Source organism: Pseudopodoces humilis, chromosome 6 (assembly GCF_049639895.1).
Source record: "Pseudopodoces humilis isolate 2021_Gansu_Grassland_sample_001 chromosome 6, ASM4963989v1, whole genome shotgun sequence".
NCBI classification, from domain to species: domain Eukaryota; kingdom Metazoa; phylum Chordata; class Aves; order Passeriformes; family Paridae; genus Pseudopodoces; species Pseudopodoces humilis.
In genome coordinates, this window is record NC_142205.1 from 6,288,018 (window position 1) to 6,314,236 (window position 26,219).

Genomic DNA, 26,219 nt, shown 5'->3' on the forward strand with positions numbered 1-26,219 from the left:
AATAACAACCAAACCCTGCAGCTCCAAGTGTATTTGTTTAAACTCTGAAATGGGGTAGTTAGATTGTTTTATCTCTTTCTAGAATCCTAACTTTTAAAAGAAGGTATTGAGGAGGCAAATCCTTCATGGAAGTGGCTGTCCACAAGGAAAATGCCACCAGGAGGAACAAGGAGGAGATGGGCCTGAAACTCAGATGTTTAGAGAAATCAAATTAGTGGATGCAGCAAAAATTTTGATAGTTAGAGAAAGGGAAATCCTGGGGCTCTGCCACTGGCATTATTTCTGCCATTTCAGCTGATTACATCAAGTGTTCTCCAAGAAGTGAATGAGTTCTCAGGTTTTTCCCTGAGGACCAGTTCCTGGCAACTCATCCAGCTCCCCACTCCAGTGCCAGACAGCAACCATCAGAGCTGGCTTCTCAGCACCCTCCTTACCACAAAAGTGTCTCTAGGAGGGATGTGCCCCTGCCTGCAGTGCCCTCCTCCTCTTGTCCATGGCCATATGTGGTGTTGAACAAGTTCTGCACCACCTTAAGAGGCATCTGTGTGACAGGTCTGCTCTAACTTCTGATAACCAGTGTCACATCAGCCTGTCTTTGCATCACAGCTGGCTTCTGCACAGGTGTCCTGGGACACATTAAACACTTTGTCATTTTAAAGGAAAGCATATTTAAGTACCTGAGCCCAAAATGAAGGTGGGTCAAGCAGCTGGACTCTCAGCATGGGAGAATGGCATTCAGGCCACACACAAGCCCATGAGACACACTTTATCTGGGTGTGGAGCTCATCCTTTCTCCAGACAATGAGTACCTAGTGCAGAAGCCAAGTACCTTCTGGAGTCACATAGGATGGGGCTCACCACTGTTTCTCCAAGGACTGGTAAGTGAGAGAGAGAAAAGACTCACTCTTCCAAAGTAGGGCTGCAGAAGAGAAGGGTCCTGGTTTTTCATTGCTATCTCTTCTCAAAATGTGACAGAAAACAACTGTAGGTGAGGATCAGAAGTAGCACTTTTACCCATGGGATCTTGTTGATGCTGTTTGTCTATCTGTCTCCACGGGCCTGATTTGGTTTTGGTGGGAAGGGTGTGGGCATGCAAGGACACCTGTCCTGGGCTCACATCCATCACCTCCTGCTCTCCTGGGGCATGATGGATCCAGAGTATTTGAACCCCGTGCTCAACTGGAGCTTAAACAGAAAAATGGCACCCTCCTGTGGCAGTGGTTTAGAAAAAAAAAAATAAAATAAATAGCTGTGACTAAATTCAGAGCAGAGTCTAATCCTATGAGCATGTGTTACCCCTGTGCACACCCACCCTCCCAAAGAAGGTTTCACAAGGGATGAAGGTGCCCCTGTGCTTGTACAAAAACACTGGGATTTGAGTGCTGGGGCAATGCAGGGAGTGCACCAGTGCAGAGCCAAGGCAAAAAACCTCCAAGGTCAGGCAGGGAGTCTTGTGGCAAGCTCAGAGGCAACTGCTCAGCTGCACGGAGCCACTCTGGATCCCAAAGTCCACATCCGGACAGCTTCGAGAGCCTACATCCTTTTTTTGGACTTGGCTCTTTGTCAAAACCATAGGGTACAGTGCCTGCATGGACTTCAAAGGGAGGACACCAAATGTGATTTGGCCCAGGCAGTTACGACCATTTATTGCCAGCATCTTTCTCAGATACTGCTGCCAAGGGTTAAAATGTTTACATGCCCCCTGATTTTAAATGGACTGGGTTGCATGTCAAATGCCAACGAGAGGGACAGCTGGAGTATCTAAACCAAGAGCTTTGATCTTGGTATCTGTAAAAAAGAGGTCATTTGGTCTCCCCAGGAAGCACAGACATTTAGAAGGTCCCCGTACAACTCATGCAAGTATTTTATTAACAACAATTTCTATTCACATTTAGGTAGGTTGTATTGCTACTTACTTAAATTCCTCTTATATATACGTGTATATGCATATATATGTCTGAATATCTGCATTTTTTGTGTGTGTATGCATATATATACACACAGATATCTCATATACACAAATTTGTGTGCTTGTGTGATTGTCTGTGTGCTTTCTAATGTCCAGTATTTCTGTACAGACATACTGATCTCTCTGACTTACCTGCAAACAAACTACATGATTTAAGCGTTATATTTTATCTCTAATCAGTGTTCGCAGAAGTAACCTGAAAAATTTGTCTGCATGAGATGCTTTGAGTAATCCTGCAATTGTAATAAGAGTGTGTGGTGTTTTCAAGAAAATGCAGGCATGAAACACAGACTTCATTGTGCTGTAATCAGGTCTGACATTGATTCAGAAGAGAAGAATTCTAAAATACAGTATTGCACAGGGGAAATATTTTTATTCTTTAGGGGACAATTTTGTGGTTAGTTCACAATGCAATTAAAATAGCCACCAGATGTTTATGACTTCAGGCAGCAGTTAACTTTATTGTCTCTGATCAGTGTCCTTCCCTTCTTTGTCAGAATAAATAACTGTTTTTCTGTGCTGGAGGAAAAAATCCTTAATTTTTAAACATACGGGGTAGGGGGTGGGGGGGTCTATGTATTTCCATTTGGCAGAGCTCATGTTGTTCTGTGACAGACTTGTAAGAAATTATAATCTTGAAGTTAAAATAAAATCTCTCTCCAGGACGAAATAAACATATTTACACAAATGTGAGATGAAATGTACAGTAACATCATTAAACTGAAGTGATTTGTGAGAAGCAGTATTGTAAAAGTCTGCGGCTTTTCCAGGGCATATAATAAACATAGAAAGATATTCTTTTTTTCCAGTGAATAATAGGATTATTAGTATGCAATTTTTTTTTAAAGACACATTTAAAGAGAGCCTGCTGGGCTCCTATTCTGGTAATTTTTTTAGAGTCTGTTATTCTTATTTGTTTCAGGGCTATTAATTTTGAGGCCACATTATATTCAAATTATAGTTGATTGCCAGGCTCAGTAAGTGATCACAGTTTGTGTTCCATCACCCAAAAGAAAGTTAATAAATTTAGCTTCACACTAACATTTTGAAAAATAAATTATTGAAGCCTTGCAAAATAAATTAAAAAAAAAGAAGTGCAAAAAGTTAAAAGCAACTTGCCTGGCACGTTACCTAAAGGAGAAGGAGAGCTCCAGACAGGGGGGTAAAAAGCCCTGAGTGTTCTAACTTTAAAATGCTGTATTTCAGCTATTCAGTTATGTCTGAGATGATGTCTTTACAAAGAAAGCAATAATTTAAGATTATAAAATTATGAAATACCTCAGATAATATGGAAATAGATAAGAGATTTGTATTCATGGGTATATAGCAATTTAAAATAGTTAAATAACAGTACGATTTTCAGAAACAAAATTATGGCATTAGAAGAACCTCACAGAGTAGAAAGAAAAGAATAGATAGGAAGACAATATCTAATTTTGAGCGTGTTGATAAGGTCTAGGAGGTCTGTGTCCATGCACAGAAACTGGCAGTTTCTCACCTAAACTGGGCAGTATCATGGATCTGTGTTGATGGGGAACCCTCCAAACAAACAAGAGAAAAGATTTGAATTTGCTTGGCTGTGTTGACCCCTAATTACTCAAAGATTTGATGTTCAGTCCCTTGGGGCATCCAGACATGATCCCCAGAGCATGGAGCCACCAAGATTACTGCTCCTCCTGGAAAAAAATATCTTGTGAAATTGCAGTGGGCTCGTTCTGGCCCATATGCACAAACACATCAGTGACTCTTTGAGGTCAGAAGAGAGGTGAAGTGGTTGGATCTCCCCAAATTCCCCCCACACTTCCCCAGGCGGCTGTCAAAGTCTGAAAGCTGCTGCAAAGCATTTCAGCTGGGACAAACAGGCATTTTTCCCACCGAGAGACTGCTGCTCTCCCTATCCCCATCTTGCTGGGTTTCTCTGGCAGCTGCTGATGCCAGGAGCCGAGGATCTGGCTGTGCTCATCAGCTCCAGCCCCACGGGCTCTCAAATGGGGGACTCAGAAACACCTGAAGTGACACAGGACGGGCTATCAAAGGCTCTGACAACATCCAGAGCCACACTCAGCATTAACTCCTCGGTGTCTCTGTTATGGCAATCATTCAGATTGGGAAAGCGTGGGTTTTAAATTTAAATATAAGCACACTGTGGTTTTTAGGATATGCAAGTCACAGGGTGCTGGTTTTGCTGGTGGTGTTGTTCCAGCAAATTTACTGTTCATCCCTCCTGCCACACTGGAGTGTGGGACTGAGGGTGAGCAGGAAGGACTGCAGAAGGACAAATAGTTAATCACCCAACAACCAGAAACTGTATTTTTGTAGAAAACAAGTGAGTCACGTTTACTCAAATCAGGGCATGATGCCAAAATCAAGACCAGCAGGTCAAAAGAAAGTCACCCTCGCGTTTACTGCAGGCTGCCCAGGGTAATGGAAGGGCTTATTTTGCTCTGTCTCTAATCCTGGAAACTCAAATGAAACTCTGAACGAGCAGCAGTACTCCTGAGCATGCAGGTCTTCAACAGTATTATTTCCAAAAAATTGAATTTATTTTTTTTTACCAGCTTTTCATGACTTAATAATATTTCTTGGTAATAGGGTTCAGGTGTAGAAATACAACACAAATCCCTGCCCCAAACTATTTTCCAGCCTCATGTGTACAAACTGCTGTGCCTCAGTTGCTCCTGTTCTCCCTCCAAAACCCAAACTTTGTGATATTTTATTTTTAACCTGCTGTAGGTTGTAGCAAGTGTCTAAAATCAGTGTCAATCAGTTAAGCAATATCTTCCAGTCAATGCTGCAGAATTGTCCCATTATCATGACTATATTTTTTCCTTGTTTAGTTCCATTGTTGCATTTTTTATTAATTTCCAACACAAATTACCTGTTGTTATCAGGAGAGAATTATGTAATTTGATTCAAAGCTGGTATTCCCTTCTGTCTTTTCTCTTACCTGTTCAGCAAAAAGTTCCTTATTGTTTTATTATAAGTGAAATAGTAACACTCTATTTCGGAGCCTGAACTCGTTCACTGCTTGCTATGTTCTGTTCTGTCCTTCCTTCTCTCTGACCCCTTTTTGGTGGTGCTTTTCAGCACCACTTTCACTTCAGCTTTAGGGTCTGGGGCTTGCAGACACTCCAGCACTCAGACCTTCCTCCTGTGTCAATGGCACTGCAAGGTAACTCCAGTACTTGAGCTCTTGGAGAGCAGGACATGAACCAGCAGTGATCTGCGTGTAAACCAACCAAGCAGGCTCCAGAAAACCTTTTCTGAGCCACAATGATTTCAACGTGCTAAAATTCACAAAATGCAAGGCAGATGTGCAGTGATTGGGAAATGATGTTGGCCACGAGATAAGAGAGCTGTGATAACTTCTGACCCTCCTTTTGATGCTTTCCATGCAAAGCCTCACCACTAGCAGGGTCACCTAATGCAAAACAATAAATAAGCAGGGAGGCAAAATGCAATTGGGCAGCATTCAGCAATGGTTTGGAAAAGCCTGTTTTCAGCCCACTGGAAGCTGTAGCAAAGGCTGTTTGTGCAACAGCCTCCCTGCTGCCCAGAAACAGCAAATGAGACTTCTGAGTGTCTGCAGAAACTCAGATCTGGTTTGTTTGGCATGAATGTGCAGGAAAACTGATTTTTAAATGTTACTTCAGCTTTGAGTCAGTCATTAGCCTGGTACTTTTACAAGCCTTGCCTGGAAATGGGATGTTTATTGTTGTTAATGAGTCTGTCCACCTGAGTAAGCTCTGCAGTGCAGAACTCACTCAAAATTCCTCCACGAACTCTCCAGAGTCTGCTGACCCTGGTGTCTCTAGCATTTAAGAGTAATGGCACCAAATCTGCTCCTTCAGACCTCAGAGCTTTCTTCCCAGTCCAGGACAGTAGCCAGTTTCTATTCCTCTCTCAGTCCCATGGGATTTTTGGAATGGAGTAAAGCCAAGGTTCAGCTCTTGCCAGTATCTTTGGCACAGGGAGAGGTCACTGGTGGGTACGGGGCTATGGGATATTGATAGGGAAGGAGATTTTGGATATGAAGCTGGAGATCCATATTTCTCTGTACTTTAATCCATGGTGTAGCTGTGAGTAAAGGTGTACTGAGCTGCTTTATCCTGATGGCATTTTTTTTTCTGCATTGACAACATCAGCTCCAATTGCTTCAGTTAAATTTTCATTGTCTTTTCCTCTGCTACAGTACCTTGGTACCCATTTTTATGGCATTTCTTTGCAATCCATCAATAATGTTCATTGTGGGGGGATGTTCAGTGAGGGATGTTTCATAGTAGCTATGGGCCTCTCAGGTAAATAAAAAGAAATAAAAGAACTAGAAACCACATTAAAGTATTTCTATTTGGGATAGAGAAAAGACAAAGTCTGAGCAGTTTGAAAGATAGCAAAGCTTTGTATTTTTCTTTAGCCGGTGATACCTGCCTGAACATGTCTTATGGCTTTATTTACATGGAACTAAAACAACTTTAAGACCAAGTTTTTGTGTTGTAGCTGATAACCCCATTTATCTGCCTCTAGCTCATGAGGCTTCTTGTGCAAAGTCAAAATTGTCACACATGGCATTATTCTCCGAATAACTCCAGCTGTCAATCCAAAGTCCCCACAAGGCTGTATTATACCATGAATCTCTTAATCTCATCCTCCACTAGAAGAGCCAAATAATGGGTGGGGTTTTTCAACCAGCAGCAAATGTCACTGGGGTTTGGGTGCTTCAGGCCAAGAGGAAGGGCTAATGAGCTCAGAAGAGCTAACGAGCTCAGAGACAAGAGCTCTTTTGGAAAATTCCCTGTGAGCAGCTGCTCAGCCACGGGGGCATCGGATCCGGAGATCAAAGCTGGCAGGGCATCCCACGAGGAGGAGGGCAGTGATTCAGCCAACCACCCTTATGGTCAGCAGCCCCTCCAGAGGACCCCTGTCCATACTGCCTTGCCCTGGGGAACAATTCAGCTGGACAATATTGCATTCCCCACACAGAGATATTCTTTTAATGTTATTCTGGATCAAATTTTTCACTCTGGGCACAGTGTCCATATGTCTATGTGTTTCCAAACTCATTTCTGCAAGAAATCTAAGTTTTTTCCAATGGCAGTAAGGTTTGCCCACTCTTGGGCTCATGGAGCTTCTTGTTCCCAAGTCCAGCATCCTCATCTCACTGGTGGAGCAGTCACTTCAGCTCAGTCATCCTCCAGAACTGGAGAGTGAGGTGTCTTTTTCTTGACCCACTGTATCATTTTCACTGTGCTGTTCCCTCATTTTGGAGTGGGATTTACCTTGTTTGTCTGTTTCCCTCTCTATGAGTTAGTCCCCAGCCCTGCTGGATGCAAAGACCTCTTTCCAGACTGTGGGTGGTTTGCAACCAGTCTTGGCATCTGGGCTGGGCCAGGGATGTGCTGCTCTTTCTGGCCATGTCCAACAGTCCTCAAATTAAAAAAAAAAATAATAAAGCAGAGGTGAAACAGAAAAATCCAGACAAAAAGTTCCTCATGATCTACAGTGAAGAAAGATCATATTGCTTGTTATTGAAGCTCTAGTTAAAATCACCTGGGTTGTTGCACTTTACACAGGTAACTCCTGCTCTGAATTTGTTTGCTCATTACCCAGCAAAGGTGGCCTCAGACACACAAAGGCCCATTGTCACTTTGTCCCCTTTTATTCATTTGACATGGTCTTGGCAAAATGAACAGACATTTGAAAGGCACCTCTATCTCCTGTCACTGTTGCTATTAAGGGACATGTTCTGTGCAGTGTCCAGCCCACGTTTTAAAGCTTTTAGAATGTTCTTTGTCGTTATGGTGCTACTGTTGGGTTCAAAGCAAATTCAGCTGAGGTGGGATTTAAGAATCTAATTAACAGGAGTCCTATTTTGTAAAGAAAATATGGTAGACTTGAAAAATTAATGCCACTTTTATAAAAAAAGCACACTATTTACAGAGAAAGAATGTGTACTTATTTGCAAATCAGAGTTGCAATACTGGTAACTCATATTATTCCTTGTGGTGAAATTAATATTTTCCCCCTGAACAAATGCTACTTAAAATTGTAACTCAAATATCTGAACAACTTTTAAAATTCTGATCAAGATTATTCCCTTTTTTTTTTTTTACATTATTGACTTTAAAGAAGTAAATATTTTAAATCCTTAGATAAGAGCATTTTCCAGAAAAAAAAAAATAATATGAGAACTGATATCTGTTTATGGTCAGATTTTATTCCTATAGCAGTGATGAATCTATTTCTTCTATCTTCTTTGGGACTAAAATCTAGAAACAACCATAAAAGTTACAATATCTGCCCCTGTGAATGGAAATCTTTGCTCTACAGAGGTTTTGTAGATCAGACTGGAATGATTTTCAACTTAAATTCATTTAACTACCTAGAAATTAAGGAATAGCTTCTCAAATGTGCTTTTTGTATTTAATTCTGTTCATTTATTTTTAGATACGTAAAATATAAAGGCAGATTTAAGAGCAAGCAAAGTGAAAAATAGTCACACGAAAGGTTCACATGTTGAACTGTTGAATGTATTAATGATTTCATGTCTTATTTTCATGCTATGATTATTCTTGTGGAAGATAAAAATATTTCAGGATTCTCATAAAAGTTGAACCTGGTCTAAATTAATAAAATTTAGGTGAAAATTGCAAAATTATAATCTGAAGCAGAATAGTTTTATGTTCACATGACTTTTAATAAGCTGGAAAAAAAATAAACTACACCCAAGTTCTATACAGTCTTATGATAATCACCAGAAATGTGGCAGTGCTGAATGTAGAATTTATTCCTACATTTAAAAGCTAACAATATTATATATAATGTATGCAGTACTATACTACGTAAAAATATTACAATTTAAAATTAGTAATATAGAACTACTCACAGAAAATTATTTTATATACTTGTTCTAATAATTTTAGTATTTTATTTATCTATTATTATAATTATTATATTAATATATTATAATAAAAATAAATATATTATTTTATTATATCAGAAGAGTATTATTAAATATGTATTATCACAAAAACATGTTATATATAAAAAATGGAACCACATAATTGTGTTTAAATTGCTTTTTATTTTTAAATATTTTTCTACTTTTAATAACTGTATTTTCAATATTTTTTTAACTTATATATTCGTATTATTATTATCCTCTTCAATTTTGAGGAATAGGTTAATTTCTTTAGTGGTCTGTGCTCACTATAAGCTTCTATGTCCATGTCATATAGCATTAATATTTTTTTCCATCAAATTCTATAATTTTAGGAAGAAACTTTTCTTTATTTTGTGACAATGTTACCTTTACTGAGTAGATGTGGTGCCCTACATGGGCTGGCATAGTCTGCTTGTATGCCATGTGGAGGTTTCCTGAACTTGCATATAAGAAAAATGCACTCTACCAGCTCTAGCTTTTTTCAGATTTTTATTTTTTTTTACATTTGTTACAAATTATTTCAATATTGTGGAAGAATGTACACACTCCTTTCTATTCTTTCACACTTACTCAGACAAAGAAAGATTTAACAGAAGACAAAATAAATCAGGAAAGGTTAATTTAAAAGTCAAGACGATCAAGGTATGTCTGTTTTCTTTTACAGTCTTTAGGTAACTTTTAAAAGTCAGAAAGTATTTTAAAAATTGCAATAAATGGTCTTGCAACCTCTGGAGAAACAAAAGCAATTTTGCACAGAGTTCTTAATTCCAATTTTTTTCTCTGTGTTATTTTTTCACTTCTTCTGAAGTACAGAACTTCAGTAAATTTAGTAACATCACAAATTTTCACTTCTGAAAAAGAAAACCCATCCCTCATTCTTAATACATTATTTAAGATCTGCTTCATTCTGTCCTCCTTTTCTAAAGGTATTCATATAGACAATATGTATCAACAAGAATTGAAAATCCTCTGGCTCATCTTGGGTGAGCCCAAAGGCCAGTGATCACCTTAAAAGAAAAATCTTAAAACCTGAAGATTTTACTGGAAATAAACATCAAAGCTTTTGATTAAATAATGACTTTGGGTCTATGGAGGAAAGGAAATATTGGCTTTGTCTTTCCTCTCTTAGGTCAGTTGCAGTCATGACAGGGTTCATATTTTATTCCCATTTCCAGTACTCTGGACCACTTTGCCTGGATTACATCTAGTGTCCTTTCAAGCCTGACCAGTATAAGGTGAATATCAATGCAAATAAATTCAAGGGCAAAAGCATGGGGCAGTGACATGTCCGCAAAACAAAAAATAAGGCTCTACAACAGCTGTGTGGTATCAGTTTTGCTCGATGCTGCAAAGACCTGGGGCATTACGCAAGCTGACAAGAAAAGATTTGATGCATTTGATAGCAGGTGTTTAGGAGGGATCAGTAATGTCAAGTGGCATCACTATGTCAGGAACATCAAGTTTCAGGAGAGAACAAGAAAGGAGAAGATTGTGGACTTCCTAACAAGGCAGTGACTTCCATGGTCCCACCACTCCATGAGCATGCAGTGAGGCTGAAGGGTAGGGGAAGGTCTTGTGAGCTGGGTTTGCTCCTCCTGGCTTCCCAGCCCAACCTGAGACTCATCATAGGCTGGGGTAGACAGTAGAAATCTCTTGTTGATTTTGACTTAACTTGTCTGCTGAGGATGAAAAAGCCTTGGGGCAAGGACTGTTCTTCTGCTTCTCCAGGATGTGGGACATGGTCAGGACTCACTGACCCAGTGTGAAAGGTGAGGAGGGAAAGAGGTGAATGGGAAAAGGAAAATAAAAGACATCTCTTTGCAGGACTGCTCTTCAGCAGGAATATTCACATGAATCAAGGATTTCCAAACCAGGCATCTAGGGTTTTGTAATGAAATCTTAGACCACGCAGACAAAATGGGCTTTAACAGACTTTGCAGAGCCAAAATCTACAGCAGTAGGCTCAGTCGACTCCAATGAACTCCCACAGATGTGAGAGCATAAAAATCTCCTGTTGTTCACATTTTCTCTCAGAAACAGCCTTTTCTGCATGTGGCTGAGGAGCATCTCTCAGTAAAACACAGCCCAAAGAAGACAACGTAAAACAGATGGGAGCAAGAAATAATAAAGCCAGGCCATATGGGTAGAGTGGACCTGTTTGAAGCAAGTGCAGCCAAATGGATTATGATGTAGTAATGTGTGAAAGAGGTTGCACTATTGTATGGACTATCTGTAAGTGGAATTTTTTCATGATTGAATCAAGAAAAGGAAATGTACTCTATCCAAATGTTAATGAGAACCATACTTCAAAAACATCCACGTTGAGTTCTTGTATCAAATAATGTCAAAAATAACTCAACGTCCAAACTAGGATCTAACCTTTTTGTTATTTATTTTTTAAACTCTTAGGTTTTAAAACTCTGATCTGCAGCTGGTGAAGTTTATTATTTTTTTATTTTTATTTTTTTTATAATTTACAATGTATTTAGGCTTCAGAAAATGTAGTAGTAAGTAAAATGGGCCATTAAGGTAAAAAAATTAAATCCCTATTAGAGGTATATATCTCTGGTTTTGAGCTAGAATGTTTTGCTTTCCTTTTCCATGAACAGTTTAGGATAGCCTTCTGAAAATAGACACAACTAAAATATAATTCTTCCAGTGGTAAAAATGTTCTTACTCTGCAATACTCTAAACTCTGTTTTCAACGCCAGCACAGGAACGCTGATCAATGATTCCACAAACAGAATCTGCTACAAAATTAATTTTAAACCAACAATGCTTACCCCAAGCTATTTTCAGTTGAATGTTTGGCTCTAGCGTTGACTAAAAGAAAGTGAAAATATTTATTCAGGCAGCTAGCTGGCCTATCAAACATCCAGCATTTGGGAGATCTCATGACAGAGCAAACACACTGGTGCGAGGACAGCACCACATTTCAGCAGCACCACGGCGTGCCAGGGCTCTGCAGAATGAGACCTGGGTAACACCAATGACATTTAGCAAATTACTGCAGGAAACTGATAAGGGCATGATCCTTTTTTATGCTGAAGATCATGCATAATGCCTGCTGTGCCTCAGCACCTTTTCATAAATATAGAATGAAAGCTTGTGGCAATATGCCGACAGATGCCACAGAGCAAGCAGGGATTCCCCCTGCCCCAGGCCTGGAAGCTGTACCTGGAAGCCTCGTGGTGTAGCACTGTGGCTGCTCCTACAGCTCAGGAGGTCATGTAGCAATTGTGAAGAACAGAAAGTTGGGTGAAGTGCTGTGTCTTGAAGGATGAGATTAACTCATACTGTATTATGTGGCAAAAACACAACACAGCCTTATTTAGGAAGTGTGTGGTCTCATGCTGCATGTAACTGTGTGTGTGTGTGTGCATGCAAATCTACATATAAAGAGAGGGCTGAAGAGAAAGTGTGCTAAAAAGCTGGTTTAGAGAAATTTATGGAGCAAACTTTGGCACTGGAGTTTGATAATTACTATTGAAATATCTTCCATGTGTGTGAAATGAAGGACTATGCCTGAAACAAGAGGAATTGAGATAAGCCTCTTTCTTACACTAAGATTGGATCCTGACCTAGGTCATTTGGGGTCTTTTCCATCAAAAGACCCTGGAGACAGGACTCCAGCCAATGGCAGCTAGATAATGGCATGTGATTAATGCAGGGATGGACAACGGCACGTGGATAATCTTCCAGAGAAAGTACATGGATCCCCCGCTGAAAGATGGGATGGGAAGGGTACCACCTTCCTGTTGCATGTCAGCCCCAGAGGATTTGAGAGTTTCAAGATCTAACAGATAATTTTCTAAAGGACTGTCAGACTCACAGAGGTGTTTCGGTGACCCCGTGCTCTGGTCACAGAGGGTTTGACCCTTTTGGTTAAGTGTGTGTGATAGGGGTTGGCCTGCAAGATTCACCACCAGAGACCCATTTTCCAGGGGAACACACAGCACAGCACAGAGGTATCACTTCAGCACCTTAGAAACTCCAGGATTATCAGTGGGAAAAGCACAAGCATGGATGGATCAAGGTCAAGTACACTTTTCCCTATCTATTCAGTAGTAACATAAGCTGTCTAATATTTAACCTGAATGTGCTGGAAAAAGTTCATGATTATGGCTAGTAGAGGATTTCCTAAACACCTTTTTCTTCAGAAAAATTATCTGGATCTTCTTCTCACTTTTAATTAGGATAAAACCATCTCTCTCAACTCTAGGAGCAAAAAAGCCAAATCATTGTGCTACTAGGAAGCAGCATAATGATCTGGGTATATTTCAGATGTATATTCAGGGATGAAGTACACCAATGTAAAAAATAGTGGTAACTGCAGTTTTTCAATTTTAGTATGTTGTTCATGTCATTTACTGCTATCCCATTTGAAAATTATAATGCAGTGCTGTGCAATTGTTTCATGTCATAGCCTCTGTTTTTCCTGACCAGTCTTCTCCTGCAGTGATGGGAGGGCAGGGGCAAGAATAGCTCTGGGATTAAGAAAACAACCCTGACTGTGCTTCTGCACAGAATGACAGCAGCCCTTTCTGGGAAGTGATTGCACAGCATTTCTTACAGAAGAGGCAACACACCACTTTGTCTGGATTTTTGTGGTATTCCAGATCATAGGATGGGTGTAGCACAGCAGACTAAGTGCAGTTTTAAGTGATAGAGTTTCAAGTTAAGGTGCAATTGTCTAGGTAAGGAAGTCTGAGCATCTTGGCCACAGCCAGCTGTTTCCCCAGCTATACAAACCCCTTTGGGTTCCCTTGGGAAGAGCTCTCCATGAACTCTGTTTTTGCTGGGGAAGAGAGTTAAGATCAGATCAATGAATGGCCTCATTCACAGCGAAAGATTTTTTGTGGCAAAAGATTTTGCTGAGGCAAAAAGACCTTTAGAAAGAAGAGTGTGGGTCTCCTCCATGTCTCTGTGTTCTCATGAACTTGGCAGAAGGAAGGAAAAGACTAGACTTAGATTATGACTTATATTTATATAGCTTATAATTGTTATAACTAGTAACTTTTGTTAAAATAATACTGTTCTGTCAAAACAAAAATTCTTCTGACAAATTTAACTTGTTTAAGAAGATTATAGAAACTTTTAAAACTATTTTATCTATTATAGGAAGAGGAAATAAAAGCAGTTTGACAAAAATATTTCAGCTCTACTTAAATGTGGTTGGCTCAGGTGATGGGCAACAGGGGTGAGGGATTTTTTTCCAAGCTGGAATTTCTAACCACATTCTTTTAATTCTGATTGAGAATGGAAACAGAATGTGAAATGGCCAATTTTTCCACAGGATAGAATCTCCACTTTTGATTCAGCACTAAGACAGAAATGAAGATGAAAAGTTATATCAAAACAGAATTTAAACACTCATAAAGAATAAATCTGGGCACTTCAGACGTCAAGGAATTTTTGGGTGCAAGGAGAAATATTACAGGTGTTCAGATCTCTTTCAAAGGTGCATATCAAAGAAGATGTCATTTTCTACCTTGTATTTACTGTTCCTGCTGCTGGCTCAGAGGGACCAAGGTGACTCTTTGCTACTGCATTGTTTTCAGACATCACTTGTGAACATAAATTCCGTGGAACTTATGGAAAATGAGGAAGGCTATCAGTCCTCATGCACACAATGTGAAGAAGAAGCTGACCTGTTGTGGCTGATTTCAACAGGGAATTAGGAGACCTTGGTGTATAAGTCGTCCAAACAATACCTGACTCACCATCAAAGGTAGGTGAGGAGAGGACAGAAAGGGCGAGGGTGGCAACATTAGACACCAGAGTAACTTATAAAGGTTTCAAAGGGGGAGTTTCCTTTGTTCCAAAGAAAAATCTGGTTGATCATGACAGCTCCTATGAATTTACAGTAGGTGGAAGTTCATGCCTCCATGGCACCAACACAAGTTTTATTCAAGATGATCAGCAGAAAAAAACCCCATGGTTACTCCTTCACACTGTGGGTTATGTTGGTAACCCAGTGGTGGTGTGGCAGTAGTCACTTTGTTGACTGGCCCAACAAACCACTGCTTACTGGCAAAGAAATGTGAGTGAACATTTTCCACAACCAGCTTCACAGGATCACAGAATGGTTTTTGTTGGAAGGGACCTTAAACCATCTAGTTCCACACCCCCAGCCACACCTTGTAACAGATCAGTTTGCTCAAAGCCCTGTCCAACCTGGCTTTGAACCATTCCAGGGAGGGCATTGCAGCCAAAAGCTGCTTTCTCTTTTGTCCTGGCCAACAACAGAGATTGTTCCGCAGGAGCTTGGGTTTTAGATTTACAGCTCATCTTCCACATGCTGGTGTTTGGCATAAGGTGGAAAAATAAACCTTTATCTTCTGGCTTCCCTAGTCACATTGAGTTTTTTGCTGACTGGAAGTTAATCACTCTAATTTGTGTTCAAAAAATTCTGTATTTTTCAAGTTTGAAAGCTTTTCAGTCCTCTTTAGGACATTAACCATAGGAGCAGAAGTGTTCCACTCTACCTCCAAACCATTGACTGTTTGGGGTCCTCCTTGCATACATTTTGGACTTTTTCACACTAAAATTCTACTTCTCTTTCCATGAGACATTCTTATTACAGACCTGACCCTTTTCACTTTCAAAGCAAAACTCAGGAGAAAGAAGTAATTCCAATTGGGTCTATACAAAAAGAGACAGGCACTTCTATAAAATAAAGTCTTCCAGGGTGAAAACTTCAGTGCTCCTAAACTACTTAGGAGCTTAGCTGATCTCATTGCTGTTCCCTCTGAAAGCTCAAAAAACTATATTGAATATAAAGGAATATATGGAACCTGCCATTTGCTGTGTCTTTACTGTCTTTCAAACACAGAGAGAACCCAAAACTCATGTTCAGATTTGTGTTGCAGCAACACAATATGTACCTAAGTCTGTGTCCTGGTGGGAGAAGGGATTGTGAGCCTGAAGGATCACCAGGTTCAAAATAAAGGTTGCCTGTCCTGAGGATTCACAGTCTAAATAGCTCAGCAGTTGTAAAGGAGCTGGGGGTGCTGTTTTTAGTGAGATCCAAGGTGACAGCATCTTTGGAACGCAGTTCTTGTTTGTACAATGGAGCTTTTACACCAACATTTGCACGGCTCAGCTTCTCCTCTTAAGCTTTTAAGACCTTGACCCGCTTTGCAGCGATTTAAAGGGCATTGGTGATTTTACTCCCCAAGCGTCTCCTGCCGCGTGCAGCAAATCCCGCAGGGAGTGTGCAAGTGCCTGTCTGGGATGTGGGGAAGGAGCACACGGCAGGGGGGAGAGGGTTTTTTCAGATGAATGTTGGGCTGGGCACATAACAAGTGCTATGAATTATCCAGGCAGACAGAGGAGTGCCATGAGGCCCGCGCTGCCCTGTCACACCCTCTGTTTATGCCCCTTCCCTTGCAGAAAGGGCTATTTTAGGAATGTTTAGGAGAGCTGAAAAATATTTAATTAGGACTATTTTTTACCATCCTGTTAGTAAAGTAAGGGGCCTTAATTGCTTTGGTCTATCACATGCCTTCATTCTGACCAAAAATAACCTACTCTGTTCATAAGAACATTACAACTGTAAATTCTGATAACTTGAGAAGCAGGAATGAGCATCGATATCTAAAAATGTCCCTTTTCGACAGCACTGAGAGACAAGGGCTAAATCTGGATATGAAGCTATGGCATTTTTTACTATAAACAAATGCTGTCAATGACTGAGTACTTTGATCTTCTAGACCACGAGCCAGAGTAGATTTGTGGGGAAATATTCCAATGACAAAGCACTCGCAAGAGGGGAAGGGACGGGGCTCAGCTGGGAGCCTATATCTTGCCAGATCAAGAAATTAGAGGATGGATTGCAGATGAAGTTAGGAAAGAATGTGCTCTGAAGACATTTATCATAGCCTATCCAGGACTTGAGCTTTTTTTATATTTATTCACCCCCTCAACAGTATATTCATTTATTTGTACATATACACATATATATACACACACATATATTTATGTGAAAACATGTGATGACCTTCTGCCCCTATTGCCATGAAAAAAAATTGAAATATTTATAAATAAATATATTATTTTAATATAATATATAAAAATCAATGTATATATGATTGTTTTTTGTCTATTAGATCTGGGAGGGAAACCATCCCCACCAAAGTTTACACCAGTAGCACAGTGGCACAATGGCACCCTCTGTTGCCCTGCACGATTCCTTTGATGGCTGTTCCAATGCGAATGTATTAACTCCTGAAAACATCTGTGCACCACCTTCTCCAAATCTGACTCCTTTCTGCCCAAGTTCCTTGTTTGCTTGGAGTTATCCTCTGTTATATCCCTTCTTAATAAAATCCAGTTTGTTCTTCAAGCCTTTACCGGAGGAGATGGTAAACCATGAGATTAATGAGCAAGAGGAAGCGGTGAGAGCCTGTATTGCCACACTCACTTTGAGAATAGCAGCCTTCTGTTCCTGTTTTGTCCTCCCCAACACAGCTAATGACAGCTTCCTGCAACATTAAACACTGAGCTCAGTCCTGCAGAATAGTGATCATTTCTGGGAGATGCTGTGTGAGACGGTGCCCAGTGCTTCCTGGAAAGTGATTAGTCCTAATGAGATTGGGTTGTCTAACTCTCATGCCACTAATTAAATCTCAACTTCTTTTTTTTTTTTTTTTTTTTCAGTTACACAAAAGCTTGATTCATGAATTAAAACACATAGTGAATCTGATTGTAACGCTGATCCTCTGTGTGTTCATAATTAAACAACCAGTTCCTTTTATGAATTGAAACAAAATTCCTTCTGGGGCATGGTAAGTTTTCACTCCTAATCATATTTGCTTACATCCATGTGACTACACTTAAATTGCTCATTAATTGGATGACACACAACCACCTTGTTCTTGCTGGACTTTCCTAATTATGACATTTTTGAACTGTAAGGACACCAAACTTCTCATATACTCATTTTTTCTCTCCTTTAGCATCCCACACTGCTATGTTACTAAGAATAATAAAACTATCTTGCTCTAACATTAGAATTAAAGATTGATTTTACTGTGTTGGCATAAGAAAAATTACTGCTGATATGACTGTTTACTATCCCCAGTGGAGACTGAAAAAATGATCAAATGCTTTACTTACAATTGATCACTTAGGATTGATCAGTCAGAATTCATCAAATATTGTCAACAACAACAGATTTTAATTTTAAACAACCCCACATTATCTTTTTCTAGATAAAATCTTTCACACTGGGAGTCTTCAAATCTTGATATAAAAGGGGAGGTGAAAAGAAATTCAGAGAAAAAGCAGAAGTGTGACATAAAAGTCAGTTCGGATTTTGCATGTACATAGTAATTTTTCAGAATCTATGCCACATTCACTTGCTTTGATACAAAGAAGATGTTATCAAGAAGTCAAACTAAGTTTTATCCCAGGCCTCATAAAAACAAGCATGTTTGACAGTTGTGGGAAAGAAGGGGGCTCAAGATGGATCTATTGTTCATGCAGAAAGATCTCATTTCAAATTACTCGTAATGATTCCATGTTAATTTGTTATTTGAATCCCCTGCAGTCCCACTTTCCCCAGGCAGAGCTGGAGGATGTGAGATGGTAAGGATGTTACTTAAGCTTTTTGGCTTAGAGTAGATCTCTGCTGAAACAAGTCCTGATTAGTGCTGAACTAGATATGCGTTTTATTTTCTTTTGAAATTAAACCTGCAAGTTTCAGAATTCAACAAAACCACTTCTATTTTGATTTTTACTTCAACTTTGTTAAAAAAACACCCAACAACATAATGCTAAGATGCCAAAGAAAAGTTTCTCTGAAACAAAACCAAGCCCAAAATAGCAGTATTTTAAAAACAGCACATTTCAACAGGACGGAAATTCTTTCCCCTTTTTATTTTCTTAAACTAAAGTGCTGACAAAATCAATGCATTTTCTGAAGTGTTTCATTTTGACTAAATTTGCATGTACTGGTAGAGTAATGGATCCACTAAACTGATTATGAGCAGTTGAGGCTGCATGTTTTTCTTTTTTGGGTTAAGGCCCTACGAGTCTACCGAGACTGACTTAGTATTTCCTGAATAGAGAAATTATTCTAATAAAGACAAAAACTCCAAACCAAACAACACCCAGAATTGTTGTGACTCTCATCCAGAAAGGTGTGAGGTGTCTGGTAAAAACACAATACAGAGCCAGATATTAATGGGTACAGCCTACTTTAGGCAGTGGGTTTGGAATTCCAAAGCACCATCTAAAGGATAGAGATGAAGAAAAAGGTGGATTGTCTGCAGCCAAAGATGCACATGAAGAATAAGATTTCTGACTGGAAGCTGACTGGCAGCTGGTGAAAGAAAGGCAAGAAGGGAACCCCAGAATCTACAGGCTGTTTATGTCACTTCAGTGCCTGGTAAAGCTGGAGAAGGTTATTCTGGGAGGTACTGAAAACACCTGAAGGACAATGCAGTGATCGGTCACAGCCAGCACAGCTTCATGAGAGGGAAGCCTGGTTATCAAACCTGAGAACCTTTTATGACAAGGGAACACACCTGGTTAAACACAGGAAGACAGTCAATGTAAAATTTTGGATTCCAGTAAAGCTTTTAACGCTGTCTCTCATAGTGTCTTACTGGAAAAAATGTCCATTCCACAGATAGACAAACTCACCATTTTTCTGGACAATCACAAACCATGTGAGGTTCAACCAGGGAAAGCGCCGGATTCTGCTCCTGGGATGGGGCAACCCTGGATGTACGGACAGGCTGGGGAATGAGGGGCTGGAGAGCAGGGCCATGGAAAGGGACCCGGGGGCCCTGCTCAGTGGCAAGTTGAACTGAGCCAGCAGTGCCCTGGCAGCCAGGAGGGACATCCCTGTCCTGGGGACATCAGGCACAGCATCACAGCCGGGCAAGGCAGGGATTGTCCCGCTCTGCTCTGGGCTGGGGTGGCCTCACCTCCAGTGCTGGGGGCAGCTTTGGGTGCCACAATAAAAGAAAAACATTAAACAATTAGAGAGTGTCCAAAGGAGAGCAACAAAGATGGTGAAGGGCCTTGAGGAGAAGCCGTGTGAGGAGAGGCTGAGGGCACTTGGTCTGTTCAGCCTGGAGGGGACTGAGGGGAGACCTCAGTGCAGTTACAAATTCCTCAAGAGGGGAAGAGGAGGGACAGACGCTGATCTCTTCTCTCTGGTGGCAGTGACAGGAGGCAGGGAATGGCCTGAAGCTGTGCCAGGGAGGTTTAGGTTGGATATCAGGAAAAGGTTCTGTCCCCAGAGGGTGGCTGGGCACTGAACAGGCTCCCCAGGGCAGGGGTCACAGCCCCAGCCTGACAGAGCCCAGGGAGTGTTTGGACAATGCTCTCGGGCACAGGGTGTGACTCTGGGGGATGGTGCTGTGCAGGGACAGGAGCTGGACTGGATCATCCTTCTGGGTCCCTCCCAACTCAGCTTATTCTGTGATTCTGATCAAGTCTCTGAGCAAGTCTAATACAATAGGCCAGGAAACCAAAAGAGGCCACAGAGTGCTGTCTGTCCTTAAATAAAGACAGATCCATAGCAGGTGACTCCTGTTTTCCCACTAGTTCATAAATATTTTGTTTAGCTACAGAGATTCCCTTGAGGTGGGGGGCATGTTGTCAGGTCAGAGGACCTGCTGTTGGGTTATATCATTGTTATGAAAGTCATGCTGTTAAGGAGCTTTGAGTTGTACCCCATACTGAGAATAGTCTAAATAATCTGTGACTAAAAGCATCTCTCATCTGGGATCACTGTGAACACAAGCAATTTCAGCTGACCCAACAAGCTAAACACAAACATGTCAAGATCTCAACAGCACCAGAACATTTGCTTTCAATATCCTGAGTGTGAAATCCGGGCCAATGGGCAACATTTATTTGGTAATGATTTTGTTTGCCAGATGTTTTTTTCTCTAATTTTACTTCAGAGCACATACAAGTATGTACTGGAATTAAAATGATGATAGGAAAGAACCCAGTAGCCAACTCCTGGTTTATTGCAGCAGCATAAACTGATTTCCAAGACAAAAGCCATTACTCCTCATTTGCATGGGTGTGAGATATGAACTCAGCCCATTCTCTTAAGGAAACATCTCCTGTAAACAAGTAAATTAACCTTTGAGCCCTTTGAAATTAAGTTTTGAGAGTTGTAGGGCAAGAGAGAGCACAGACTGTGAGGCTCTTCTCTCTCATAGGCTGAAGGTTGCATCTTCCAGAGGGAAAAAGGAAAGGAAAGTGTACCTCAGTACCCACTGCCCCAGGTGTTGAGGCTGACCACAACTGATCCTTTTGAAGCTGCCACGAGCCCAGAGGGAATCACAGCCTGCAGGAGACACCCAAAACAAAGAACACAAACAGGTGAAACTTCAGGTGAGATGAGCCACAGAGATGCTTGCTTGGGATCCTGGCAAGGCTCCCCACCCACGCTCCCTCCCCAGCCATACCTACAATGCACTGCAGGAATGTGTTCTTTGATGTAAACCATTTTATCAACAGGTAACTTAACTTTATAATTGCTTTTTGGACAGTAGTAATTGTCAAAATGGACACATTAAATATGGAAGCTGAGTAATGCTGGGACCAGAGAAAAATTTCTGACTTTAAATGAGCTGTACTTACTGACTTCTGTGTCCACATCAAAGCAATTTTTGCAAGGAAACAGAGCTGACACACTGTTGTACTTCTATCAAAGTATCAAATGTAATTTTACAGATAATTGCTGCTGTAACATATTCTGTGAAGAAAGTAGATCAGGAATACTGAGACAGCCCAAAATGGTAATGTCTCTTTTTCCCCAGGTTGTCAATAGATTCAGAGCAGGAATGATGCCAGGTTGAAGCAGAGCAAATATTTGCAGAACAATATTTTATTCACCAGAAAAATCCTCAAGTTGCTTATAGATAATTTTGGCTGATAAAGCAATTCTTTAACTGCAAAGTTTTATTTGAGTGTTTTTAGAAGCACTACTGAGTATGAGTCTAGGGAGACAGACTGGGGTTATTTTTAGAATGTTAACTTCTAGATAAAATTAGAGCATTCCTTTTTGCAATACATTTTTTGTAAGTTTTTGTAGTTTATTTGTTAGTTGGTTCTGGAGATTGTATATGGAATGATTTGTCCATGACAGAGACGTCCTTAAGCCAAAATCTCACATCTTGGAACTTTGCATACAGCTCTCCCTTTTTTCCTTTTATTGGTCATAACCCTGAGAGGACAATTCCCCAGAGTCTGGAGGGAATTTGGGTCTGAATTTGAGATTAAAGTGAGGTTCATCCACTGAATACATACTCTTATTTACCAAAGGAAGCCAAGCTCAAACCACATAATGTTGAACTTTGGCCATATATTTTATAAGATATGACTTCAAATGCAAGAAGGCATGCCAGCTTAAGAAAATACCACTCTTTCCTCCTTTCAAACAGATTTTCTTTGCTTTTCTAGGGTTTGCCCTCTTCACTGCTTAAAGAGTAAGTATTCAGTTGATAAATGGGAGACCTCTTCCAGACAGAGTCCATCTTGGCTACACTCACACTATTAAAAAATGTAAATACAATTTGTAAGGGAATCCAAAATTTTCTAGGAATGCTTAAACCTTACAGGAGTGTCAAATTCTTCAGACTGAGCAGGGTCTGTCCAGATGGCTTAGTTGGGATATGTGTGCTCACCTCACCAGAGGAAACCCAAACTAGAAGGTTTAGGAGGGTTTATTAGCAAATCCCACACACACAGAGCTATCCTTATAAATACCTAAGGAATTAATTTATAGGTTAGCCCAGAGTAGAAAAAGAGGAATGCACTGGTTTTTCCACAGATGGTTATGTGAAAAAATATTTCACCACCAGTTGTTATTACTTTGAGATAATATAAATTACTCCTGGCTTCTACAAATGGGTTCAGTGGCAGAGGCAGTCAATCAAGAAGGGTCTTGCTCTGGATTTTAGCAGCACTTTAGGACAACAAGCATAAATGCTTCACTAATATTTAAGATGGGATTCATTGGTGTGGCCATGTTATTTCATACACATAACAAAAAACCATCTTTTTAAAAATAGACACTCAATAAGCTTTCTAGCTGCAGAGGATCCTACATAACCTCTTAAAGAACATGAACATGAAAACTCTACCAGAACAAGCTCCTTTCTATTCATTCCCAATATTATTTCATACTAAAGCTGGTCAAATACTTAAATACTCCATATGCAGCCTTTTTTATTATTTTTTTTTTACTTCAAACAGTTCAGTACAAAAGACAGCACTTGGTTCTCTAACTCCCTGAAGCTTGTACTCATGTCTGGTTGCTGAGCTGAGCTGCTGTCTTTATTATTGCTAGTCACAGGGGCTGAAACAATGCAGGTCTCTGATAAGTCCTGTGGAAAGTTGTGAATGACAGAGAATCCAGATTTGTAGTTCACAGCTTTCTATCCAAATGTGATAAATTATTATTATTATTATTATTATTATTATTAGTAGTAGTAGTAGTAGTAGTAGTAGTAGTAGTAGTATTAATTATAATAATGATAATAATTATAATAATAATAACTTATTTTGTAAAAACAGTAAATATATACTTTTTTTACATCATTAAATATGATTGTTATATTTAAATTAAAATAGATAATATTGCAAAAAGTGCAAGGGGGAAGGAACCTGTTTACCACATTGGAGGTATTGTAGCAGGTTGATGTTTTGGGAAAAAGAGGAGGAATTGCACCTTTTCTGAGAGCAAGAGCCCACCTGTATGGAGAGGCTGCCACAGACAGCTCTGTTGCTTTGGGTAGGAGAGGCAGGAAACTGGTCTGCAGCACCAGTGAATAGGAAGGTCTTAGCAGTGTCACAGACTAGACACTTGCCAAAAATATTGAGATTTTAGTCCCCAGAATTACTGAGCAAGCTCTTCCAGGCAAAGCAATGTGGATGGATGGATGACCAGAACTGCACCCTGAAAGTAATCTGCTCATGGAAACTGTCCTGGAATATTGGATTGGGCCAGCTCTGTGATGGTCATGGTAAGTTTTCACAGTTATACTCCAAACCAGCTGAAGCCCCTTCAGTCAAGTTCTGGTAGACAACATCAGCCCTTTGAGGTGAACCACAGGGTGAGAACTGTTTGCCCAAACATTCACTGTTTAGTGAACCTTTCAAAGTCAGCATTTTGCTAGAGCTGTCCCATAAGAAAAAGTTTTTAACAAAATCAGTGATATTATTATCACCCTCTGTGCTAAAGTCTCCTGCAGCTGCCAGTTGTGTGCAGTGATGAGGGAGGTTCCTCAAGGGAAACCCATGCAGACTCCCTTATTTTCTGACTTTCATGCTTCTGCAAGACAATGCTGTGACTACATTATGCCATTTTTGTCATTTAATACTGCTGCTAACCCACATAATTGTTAAGGGACTACACAGTGCAATTTAGCATAATTAAGACAATTACACAGTTAAGCACCATGAGCAGTCAGTAGCCAAAGATTTTGCCCTAGTGCAAGGAAACCTAAAGGCTCCATGCATTGTTCCTGTGCACCCTTGGGGTTTTGGTTGCTGATGAGCATGAGGGGGATCATGGAGCACAGTCAGGCCTTTTTACCAGGGGGATGCTGTTGTTGAGGGAAGGGAGGGATCTGAGCCTATTCCCATCACCCCATGTGCTACCATGTGGGGACTTGACCTTCGAGCGTGTCATTTGAGCCATGCTGGAGATCTCACCAAGGGAAGATACTTAACACATTTCCTCTGCATTTTACATCCATCTGAAATGTATTTAGCTAACTTTTGAGGTACCTTGCATGTTAAATCTTGAACCGCAATTGTAACCTCTCCAGTTTCCCTTATTCACACAGTATTTGATTTGGATGACATGTTTTTATAATATTTATTTTTCAGCCCATTTTGAGACTCTCATGTTAATGCCACAAGAACTTCAGTCTCCTGTATAATATTTCAGACATGGAGGGGGAAAAAAAAAAAGAAGAAATAAAGAAAAGGAAAAACCAGCCGTCTGCATCCACTTAAACTACATTACAATAAAGCTCAGTAAAGATCTGATCAGCAGTTTTTTAGCCTGCTCTGATTTAATATGAAATAAATTAGTGGAAAACCTAAAGGCTGAAATGAAATTTTTTGCCACTGTTTAAAACAGGACATGAATCCTTTAGCATAATATTTACACACATTATATTAAATACTTTTTGCAAAGGTAAAATTTAGCACTGCCAGCTTCAGAAATATTGAGAAGGAAATTTGTTTAAATAAATCTGATTTTGAGAAGAAAAAGTTTTGTTCTTTTTTTTTCTTCCTATGTATACATGAGCACTGAAAGAAAATCCTCATTTCAAATTATGTAAACATACTCATTAAAAAAATGGTGAACACTTAAAGGAGAAGACACAATTTGTATTCTATTTGGTAGTGTTTTCATCCTGGCCTTCAGAGTTGCTATGATTTGTTATCTCTGGTAGTCCACAAAGCTTTTGAGATTCTTGAGGCACCATGGCTTTCAGTGATCTCTATATCCAAGCATAGCTTTATTCATAATCATTGCTAGTAGATTTGACATGAATTTTCTGACATTATACTTCAATATTTGGGAAGGAAGGTGTCTGCCACGAAATATCAAATCGTCAGACGTCACATTTTCACCAGAAAGCAAGGGCCAGTTTCTCCTGGGAAAATTTCAGAATTGAACCACTATTCAAAACAAGAAGATGGACTTTTTCTAGGGAATACTCCATAGGCCCTTTCCCATCTCTTTCAGAACATTTGGGAAGACAAAATGTGAGTCTCCTGCTCTGTTGACCCAGAACAAGGACACCACATTATAGTCCCAGAGCCTTAAACTTCAGCCTTATTTTGGGAGGGGGTATGAGTGAGAACGATTTAGCCACGTGGAGATGAGAACATTTTGAAACATCAAGAGAGCTTTCATGAAATAGAAAAACAGTTTCCTACAGAGCTGCAATTAAAACCATGCCCAATCCCTTGAAAACACATACTGTTTATTAAGGGAGTTACTAAGATGTGCCATAGCTCCCAAGCAGAGGTGAGAAAGAAGTCTTAACTCACCATCTACTTCTTTCATCTGAGATTTATCATCTAGCCAGACAACTTGGATCATTAGCACATCAAAGATCTTAAAACATCCCAGATGAAAAAAAGAAAAACTTCTTTAAGACCATGGTATTTCAAAGATCAGCCATGTATTTGTAGATTTTAAGATCATATGGAAACTTTGCAGTCACCTACTCTGACATCTGCAGAGCATAGCCCAGAGGAGGCTGCCCAGCAATTCCTAAATTATTTCCAATAAATTGTGGTTGACTCAGG

The 26,219-nt window shown here is 40.0% G+C and overlaps 1 long non-coding RNA gene across 1 annotated transcript; it reads left to right on the forward strand.

The window, feature by feature from the left end:
* The first annotated feature begins 1,814 nt into the window (after window positions 1–1,814).
* On the forward strand, window positions 1,815–25,119 carry LOC106628667 (uncharacterized). The gene is made up of 7 exons (XR_001332086.2): window positions 1,815–1,895; window positions 14,471–14,640; window positions 17,571–17,698; window positions 21,101–21,275; window positions 22,347–22,372; window positions 23,806–23,911; window positions 24,780–25,119. It is a non-coding gene; the product is annotated as an uncharacterized LOC106628667 (long non-coding RNA).
* Window positions 25,120–26,219: the final 1,100 nt, after the last annotated feature.